The sequence below is a fragment of the Equus caballus genome, chromosome 30 (genome assembly GCF_041296265.1).
Source record: "Equus caballus isolate H_3958 breed thoroughbred chromosome 30, TB-T2T, whole genome shotgun sequence".
In the NCBI taxonomy this organism is placed as follows: domain Eukaryota; kingdom Metazoa; phylum Chordata; class Mammalia; order Perissodactyla; family Equidae; genus Equus; species Equus caballus.
This window is the reverse complement of record NC_091713.1, coordinates 21584514-21594543: the sequence shown is the minus strand read 5'-3', so window position 1 is coordinate 21594543 and position 10030 is coordinate 21584514.

Genomic DNA, 10030 nt, shown 5'->3' with positions numbered 1-10030 from the left:
TTGTACTTATATGGCATTGTTCCTCTGAGAATTTCTAAGAGTTCAAGAACATATGAAAAGAATAAAAACAATGGATTGTAGCTTGTAAATGAGGACAAGTCAATTAACCAACCACATACATATTTTTTCCTTCATCACTTTGCTTCTCACTTCACCTTGCCCTATGAGAAACAGCAAGAATTCTAATTTAATTTCGAGTGAATTAAATCAGCCATCCCCTCAGCTTGCTTAGCGCATGTTGTTAATCCATGCAGTTTTAGCAGAGGTGTTGGCTCCCAGTGGTGATCATCGCCATCTCTTCGGACTAATCCCGTGTGAAGTTTGGGATTATAGAATTGGGAGGAAATGTGCGGAGTGATGCAATCCTAAAGATATGTCAATCCAGGATTGGTTTTCTTGTACGTAAAGTAAGAAACACCCAAATGATGTAGTTTCAGAGTTTTAAAGGCTTTCTGACTCCAAATCTCAATCCTGCTGACCTGAAATCCCTACTTTGTTAGTTTTGTTTTGTTTTGTTTTGGGGAGGAGGGATTGTTAAAATGAGAAAGTCCCTGTTAAAGACAGAAATAGGCATGTGAAGTTTTCTTAGGGTTAAAGTGAAAATTCCCCAGTTAAAATGCCAATCCGGGCAGGGATTGGTGACATATTAGTTATGACTCCAGGAAGAAGGTAGAGAGATGGCTGGGACCCTGGATATTCAAATCCTTTTTCAGTTGACTATTATAATCCCAGTAGTGGTTATTACCATAGGATATGGTCCCCAACTCCTTTCCAGGGTTCTTGATGAAGGTCAGTGGCCTAGGCCCTGTGTTAGCTGGAGAATTCCTTTTGCCTATTTGATTCAAAGCAGATTATGTAGCTTCTTTGGCCCCTTTCCTTTAGCCTGGGCCCACGAAGCTTGGACACCCAAGGTCTTACCACTTTGACAAAAGCAAAAGGAAGATGAGTCTTTACAAATATGTCAAGGGGAAAAAAAATCCTTTGCGCGCCCCCCCCCACCCCAACCCTTCCACTCTAAGTCTGCTTTCCTCTGGGCCCCACTCTGGCTCTCCCCTGGGACTGTAATAGCATTATGGGGAAGAATAAAAGCAGAGAATCAGCACAGAACATGTAAAAAGAGAACCAAAGCCAAAAGAGGAAAATGCTAAGTCCCCAGTCAAGCAAGCATTGCAAACAACAACACAAGTTTTTCATAATCCAACACCTTGGGTTGAGTGCCATTAGTTAGCCTTACCTTGACCTACATCATTGCTTCCCTTCCCCATTCCTAGGTGGAATGGGATTATTATTTAGAGGTGGAGAAAGGCTTTAACTCCCCAAAGGTCTTAAAGAATGTAACTGATACTATACCACTCACTATTATCAAAAGTTAATTTATTCTGTATGCTGTCTCATGGCTGCAAGTGAATTAAGAAACACTGATTAGGCAAGCTGAGAGAAGAAGGATTTGAAAGTGTGAAGCAATTGAGGTCTTGAAGAAGTGAGTCACAAGAAGATTGGGGAGAAGTTCAAACCATCAGGAGGAAATGTGGTGCACTGGGTGCTTGGAGGGGTATGAGGCACTGACAATGGATTTCATCCGATTAATAAATTTACTAGACTTGGTGTCACAAATGGGTCCAGGGCTCCCAAACAAAGAAAATATTCTGTTGTTGATGACCTCTACACCCATTCCTCCATGGATAGTGAAAATCGGTTTTTAATCTAGAGATTCTGCTTTCAAGACTAGTATCTTTATCCTATACTTCCTCTGGTCTGTATCCATCTGTAGATAGGTATTTTAAAGGTCTTCTCCTCACTTCTCCACCCAGACCAGCTTGAGCTCTTGCTGTATATTTCTTTGATAAACTGAGGAGACATACCTCTTCTTGTTGGCTTCTTTCTTATTTCCACTCCAGCCCCTGACATCAGGGCTGGCAATAATTCTGATTCCTCCTTCATGGACATCTCTCTCATCCAGTCAGTCTTTTGTAGGCACTTTTTGCCTGCCTGGAAAAATTTTCATAAGCCGTTATCTCCACAGTCAAGTGTTCCTAGAAGATCTATCTCCGAGGAAAGGTTTTCTTTCTAGCTGATGATAGTCCTCCAATCTAGTCCTCCTCCATTCTCATTCTGAGCTTCAATAGCGTTCTTTTCTCTTTATGCTTATTTAATAGAGTCGTCATTCAGAACATAACACACATCTGAAAAATCCTATTTCATATTTGATAAGAAAATATATTATGATATAATATACACATCCTCATAAATGGAACCAGCTGTAAATTGGGGCACAATTCCTATGGAAATAAACCACATTAAGAAAACTCAATCAAAATTGTACCCAACACAGACTAAGGGTACTAACGTCATTATTTACCAACAGCAACAGTATTCTGTTGTTTGTCATTCCCTTCTTCTCTCCACCATCCCAAGTTTGAGTACCTGGGATTGATGAGAAACGCAAAATTATTTCTATTTGCATGTTTTTACTCATCAATAAGCATCTTCTTTTCTATCCTATATGTAACAACTGATTGTTTTCTTACTACGAACACATTTTATGTCTTTATACCATATGCATTTTCGTGTCACCTTAAATCCTTTTGGGAACAGAGCAGAAGTTATTTGAGTGAACTTTAGTGCAAACATTCTTCTAGTCTCCTTGTTCCTTCTCAGTATTTAGGGTTCAACATTTCCTTAGTTAGTCTTGATTTCTTGATCTGACCATTACCATAACCTATAACGGGAGTAAAACAATCTAGGTGCCAGTCTCAACTCTACACTTAGCAGCTGTAACCCCAGCAAGTTCCTTAACTATACTTACTTAAATGAATACCATCCCTACAATGGGGACAATGTGACAAGTAGATAAAATCATGTATATGAAAGGTCCTAGCATTATACCTGATCCATACTCTATCCTCAATAAATACTCCTTGATTCATGAATTGTAAAATATGATTGTCACCATCATGATTTGATTTTTGTCAACCGTGTAGCAATGACAGTACATATCTTACAAAGTAGAATTTCTGAGAAACCTCTTCTTTCTAGCTTAAACATTTTCCCATGGTTCCAAGTGTAATGTCATTAATCAAATAGATACGTAAAAAGTTTTATATGGGGACAAATGATGATATAATTAAAATAAACAAACAAGCAAATACATAGATAAGGAGAACCGACTGGTGGTTACCAGAGGAAAAGGGGTGAGAGGAGAGTGAAAGGGGTAAAGGAGCACACGTGTATAGTGACAGATAAAATCTAGACTACTGATGGTGAACACGATGCAGTCTATACAGAAACTGAAATATAATAGTGTACAACTGAAATTTACACAATGTTATAAGCCAATATGACCTCAATAAAATAATTTTTAAAAAATCCTTTTCTTCTCGAGTGAATGAAGCATTCTAAAGAGCCACCTCTATTTTGCCTTTTTATTATGTATTTCCCCCAAGGATGTGACTTGGTTTTCTCTGGAACATTCAGTCAGCCTTCAACTGAAGTTAGCATGCCACCCATTTTTCCCCAACCAACTCTGATAAAGATTAATGGGAGTGGGAGGAAGGGATTGCCATCAAAGGGGAAGTCAATGTCCAATTTTCTCCCTCTTGGTCAGCGATGCTAGTGCATAATAAGAACTTGAGCTTCAAGGTTTTGACTGTCACGGGAAACTACAGGACCTGTGGCGTTCAAGTGGCTTAACTGTCTCCCCCAAAAGCATTCCGGTAATCTCCTCTTCACCCTCAGTCCTCTGATTTATCACAGTATCTTTGGCCTTCTTTCTCTCTTCATAAAAAGCATCAAGTTGCCATTTATATAGCAGAGGCCAGGAGATAAATGTTAAAATTTACTGTAGGCTCCCACTTGGGAATGGACTTACAGATCTCTCGGGCACGAAATGCCACGAAAGCATGTGGGGTTTGATATCCTTCAGTTGTGTGAAGAGGAATAATAAAAGGACCAAGTCCTAAGAGGAAAATTAAACTTTCCATAGACAGAACATAGCTGCATTTTAAGTAACCACTTTAAAGACACGACTGCTGTTTTGGCAAAAGCTAGTAAGCCACACAAAATTAATTTCATGTTTCATTGACATTACTTTCAGGAATTTCATGTTGACATAACCTATAGAGTAAGGGTGAGATACTGCAGACAATATATTTAATGCTGCTACACCAACACAAAATATTTTAAATCTGAACAGAGACCTGGCTTTGTAAAATAATCATGTTCTGTGTTAAAAAAGAATGACTGTAATTTTCACATCAATGCTAATTGTTTCTATTGCAAAAGTTAAATCCAGTTGTGAACTCTTTTCATGGCTCTTGTGTTGAACATAAGATACATTTCAACCTATTTCTGATTTTATCTTCCAAGTAGATAGTGATGCTTTTATATGATTGATGTGTTAAAAATATCAACTAATGTGTCATTAATTTGTATGCTAAGCTAAGAAGAAGACACCTATGAACACACACTTCTAAATACATTACATGAAATAGTTACTTTTCTGTAAAACAAAATGTTTTTGCTTACTCACCAGTTGAGGAGAAGGGAGGTTGTTGGCTTTGGCCACTGACATGTCTATGTGTCACTTAACAGCTGTATGTCCCCATTTTTTGCATTAGCATCTGTCACCATGGATCCATGGTCCAAGTGCTGAGAAGGCCATTGCCTGGCCAAGGCTCTCTTTGGCTCTGAGGCAACAGGCATTGTTTTTATAATGCACAGTTTCTGTTTCTACCTCTTGGCTTCCAAACCTGCTCAAAGTCACATATTAGCAATTGGCAGGAGTCAGGCCAGCATTACTGCTATTGTAAAGACTTCTCAGCTAGTTTCCATCATCTAAAGGTATGCATCAGCACACCCGTTAAGAGTTATTTTCATCCTCTTGGCTTATAATTTGTACCCTTTCAAATATGCCATAAAGCTGGGAATTCATTTAGTCTGGCAGAATTTGGAGACCACTTGATAATACAGGAATCTCAGCATTGGCTAGTTGGTTGAATTTCTTTGACTTTATATTTCCAAATTTCATAGTGACATTCATTGCTTGAAGCCATGGGAAAATTTTCCTCTTGTGACTTAGTCTTGCCATGTGTATTTGCCAATTATTGCCAAAGTAAAGCTGCATAATAAGCCATTCCAAATTCAGTGTCTTTATACAACAGTGATTACTCTCACTCACACATCTGCTGATCAGCTGGGGGTCAGCTAATCTAAGTAGGTCTCCACTAGGCACAGCTCCAATTTTCAGATTGGATCTGTGTCTGCTCCACATATTTCTCCCATCTTTGGAATGGTGGACTATCCAGGACATGTTTATCTTATGGCAATGGCAGAGGCATAAAGAGGAGAAAGTGGAAACACACAATGTATCTTAAGGCCTGTTCTCAGAACTGGCAAATGTCACTTCTGCCCATATTCCATTGGCCAAATCATGTCAACTGGCCAAACCCAGTGTCAAGGTCTGCAAAAGTACATTCTGATTCTAGTGAGGAGAACTACAGAGTCATATGCCAAAGGACAAGACACAGCAAGGGGTTAGGTCTGGGGGCCAACAATTCGATCTACCACATTGTTAACATCAAGGAAGTCATACAAGTCAGTCTGTAGCCACAATTCAAGGAATTAATGGTGGTACATTCGAGAGATACAATTCCATCAGCAATGAAGAAGGCCATGCAACATCTTTCACCTAAATTTTACCTTTAGCTTGCTGTCATTTAGATTTCTGCATAGATCCTTCAGCTCATTCTCAAGCCTGGCTGTTCTTCTCACAGTATCCTGAATGCCTTCTAGCAAAGCTCACCAAATTATCTCTCACTGTCCAGCTGAGTTAGCCTTTCTCACGTGTCACCAGCTACTACCTAACCCAGGAGACAACTACCATCTTGTCTTCTTTCAGTTTATGCTAACATTACTCCTGATTATTAATTACCTCACAATCTAATTACAAATCCATGCACTTGACTTGAGGAAGATTGATTCAGTGCAATGTTTCTCAGTTTTATTTATGGTGTGGAGGATGGTTTTCAAAGATATCTAATGTGAAAAGCCCATGATTTCAGCAGCTCACGTGGAGTTTCATGGTTGTTAATTCAGATTCCCCTTTGCCTGCTTTTGTGACTCCTGAAACTCTATCATGGAATCCTAAGGCTTCTTTGAGCACACTTTTGAAAATGTTAGTACAATGGAAAGAGCATTGGAGTGGGAGAGAGAAAATGTTCTTCAATGTTTTCCGGCCTTGTGACTTTGAGCCACCCTCGTAACTCTGAGTTTCTCTTCTCATCTATGTGAGGTTAATATCTTCTCCTACCAATTCATAGGACAGTTAGAAGCATCAGTCTTGTAGCCTGCTGCATTTCTGCTCCCCATTTATACCCCAATAGTCTAATGATGTAGGATTATTTGCTCTTCCCTAACACCCTACCTATTTTCATGACTCTAGGCCATTGACCAAATTTTCTTTCATATCTATAATGAATTTTCCTTTTCTCTTTCAGTGAAATTTCTACTCTTCTGGCACAAATGACAGCTCATCTGTGAAGCATTCTGGCCCAGCCATAGAGCTTTTTTGTGTGTGTTCTTTTTAACCTGTATTCACATGGTATTTTGTATAAAAACTGATTATGCCATGTCTGGATTTCCATAAACTCAAAGAAATGTGAACTTTTTATCTTTTATGTCTGGTATCTAATATAGTCCTTAGCACAAAATAGGTTCCCAGTAATTGCTTTTTGGATGGATGAATCAAAAACTAAACATGCAAGATATTTATTATTGTTATGTTGGCTCTCTGTGTGTGAAGACTATATTTTCTCCCCCTAAAGAGCTTGCGTTAAGCCCCCCAAACCTTTTGTCACATTAACCTACCCATGCTTCACTCCTACCAAAAGCATAGGTGGTAATGTGGAAGGCACAGAAAAATTGATGAGAGAAAAGGTGAATTTGCACATTTCATAGAAACTTTTCAAAATTCCCACTACCCTTGTCTGTTCTTCCAAATCCCCTCTTTCTCATACTTTCACTAGTGGTTCTGCTGTAACATGTTTCCTCGTCATCCAAACCCACTTAGCAAAATATTTCTTCTGGATATAAAAAACTGTCATATGTCAAGTCTAATTTTCTCCGTCAAACTATATTTTTACATTAAAAGAATACTAATCACAGTAATATTTTTGATTAGTTTAGTTCTTGTATTTTGTTTCTTCTTCAGCTCTATTTTCAATTACCACCTATGTCTATATTTGTGTATGTGTATCTTAGAATATTCTGAGTTGATTCCATTGATACTATCCCCTCCTGTTCCTACCCATTGGCTCAAGTTACTGGTCTTGTGTACATCATAGTTCTCAGAGTAAGAACTGCTGAATTACCTATTAAGGTAACTACAAAAGTGACAGATCCAGGGCACACGTTACAAAGACATGATATTCCATATCTTAGAGCACAATATTTTCTCATTTACATAGAAGTAATTTTTCCCGGGTAGAGCTTTCCTTTTAACTGGTCTGAGGAAAAACGCTAGAATTAATAATAAATACAAAGTGTAATATTTAATTTGAAGCAGTAATTTTGGTGATAGAAACAAATTTATTTGTATTGTATTCCAACTGATTTTTTGGTATCTAGTTATACATTGGTGGTTTTCTTATTATGCTTTGAGCACAACTAAGGTATTTAGACACTTGTTCTGTAGCATAGAATTTTAAAATAAATTGCACTAAGAGCTAAAAACTCTTAACTTATCTCTGGAATGAGAACTGCCCCTCCTCCACATAAAATAATTCACTAATTTATGAATTTACATATTTGCTCATTCACTTGTACTTTTACCAATAAATATCCATTGAACATTTTTCTGTGCCCAGAATACAGTTGGATATATAGTTGCCAATAAGAAGATTTCTTGATATCAGAAAGCTTATATCTTAATGAGGGAAACAGGTGCATACCAAAGCACAACCAAGTAAAATGTGGACCCTGCTACAGAAGAATAGTCAGCCTATAATAGGGGCACAAAAGAGTGAATGGTGAAATCAAGAGGTGGTGATGCCAAGAAAGGCTTCACAGAGAAGGGAATGCTTGATCATAACCTTGAAAGATGCCTGGGAGTTCACTAGGTGGGCAACAGAAGGATATTCTTAGCAGAGGGAACAACGTCAACAAAGGAATGTGAGTTCTTAGCACAGGAGGAACATCAGTAAAGTGTGTCTTTGGTGTCCCATGATATCTTCTTTCATAGAGAATCCAATTCCTCTCAGCCCAGGTCCTACAGGCTTCAATGACTAATTTTGGAGGCATACGAAGGATTTCTCCAAATTCAAGTTGTTGTAAAATCCCTGGATTTTATCAATAAACGTACCAGGGTTTAATTCTACTGCTACTACTTACTAATAATAATGTATTGGGCAAACAATGTAATTTCCAAAAGTTCATTGTCTTAGTCTGCTCAGGCTGCTATAACAGAAAACCATCAATGAGTGGTGTATAAACAGCAGAAATTCATTTCTCACAGTTATGGAAGCTGGGAAGTCCAAGATGAAGGCACCGGCAGATTTGGTGTCTAGTGAGAGCCTGCTGCTGGTTCATAGATGATGGTCTTCCAGCTGTGTCTTCACATGGTGGAAGAGATAAAAGAGCTCTCTGGGGTTTCTTTTGTAAGGGCACTAATTCCATTCATGAGAGCCTCACCCTCATGACCTAATCACCTCCCAAAGGTCCAACCTCCTGATACTATCACATTGGAGGTTAGGATTTTGACATACAAATTTGGAGGAGGGCACAAATGTTCAGTTCACTTTCATCATTCACAAACTGAGAGTAATGATACTTACTTCATTGTACTACATGAGGATGAAAATAGGTAATTCATAGAAAATATTTAGGACAGTATCTAGTAATGGTATGTACTCAAGAAATGGTTAATTCTACTACTAGTACTGATACCAATACCAATACTATTACTGTTATTAATGACACAACTACTGATAATAATAATAGCTACCATTTTTCAGTCCTACGGGCCAGTACTATGTCCTTCATAGGCATTAGCTAATTTGCTTGCCTTTTTTACTATTATTATTCCTACCTCTGCTACTGCCATAAAATCATTACAATATCAAAGTGTCCATGAATGTTCGTTTCTCATCACAATGCACAACCTACACAATTTATTCTCTTACAGTTCTGGAGGTCAGAATTTCAAAATGAGTTTTATGGAGTTAGACTCAAGGTGTCAGCAGGGCTGGTTCCTTCTGGAGGCTCCAGGAGAGAATCCATTCCTTTCCACTCTCATCTTCTAGAGGCTGCTATCATTCCTTGACTTGTGGTTACATTGCTCCAATCTCTGCTTCCATCATCTCATTGCCTTCTCTATCCTTAATTGCCTCTCTCTTAAGGCATCCTGTGTTTGTATTTTGCCCACTCAGATAATCCAGAATAATCTCCCCATTTTTAAAACTTTTTCTTAGAGTTCACTTGCCTTTAATCTTTTATGTCACATTTTTTCCTAGAAAATTCTGTATTTTATTCTTTACACATTTCAATACTTTAGAAATTTACAACAGTGAATTTTTATGACTTCTATAAAGGGGGAGAGCACAATATGTGTGTGTATATAAATATATACACATTCCCAATTCCATTAACTATTCACTTACAATCATTTAATTCTTTGGCAAAACTAAATACATTCAACAGATACAGTAGCTTGCTAATAGTAAATTCTGCAATTTTATGCTTTCTTACATTAAAGATTTGTATTACTACACTTAAGATTTCCTTTTAAGTTTCTTAAACCTGATTTACAAAGAGTTATTCAGAATTTACAAACTAATTTTGCAAATTCTACTCAATGGTAATTTTAAATCAATAACTCATCTTTTTTTAAAATCTCTCCATTTTAAGATCCTTAGCTTAATCACACCTGCAAAGTCCCTTTTATCATATAAGGTGACGTATTCAGAGGTTCTGGGGATTAGGACATGGACGTCTGCGGGAATCCATTATTTTGTGTACCACAAAGATTGTCAGAAAT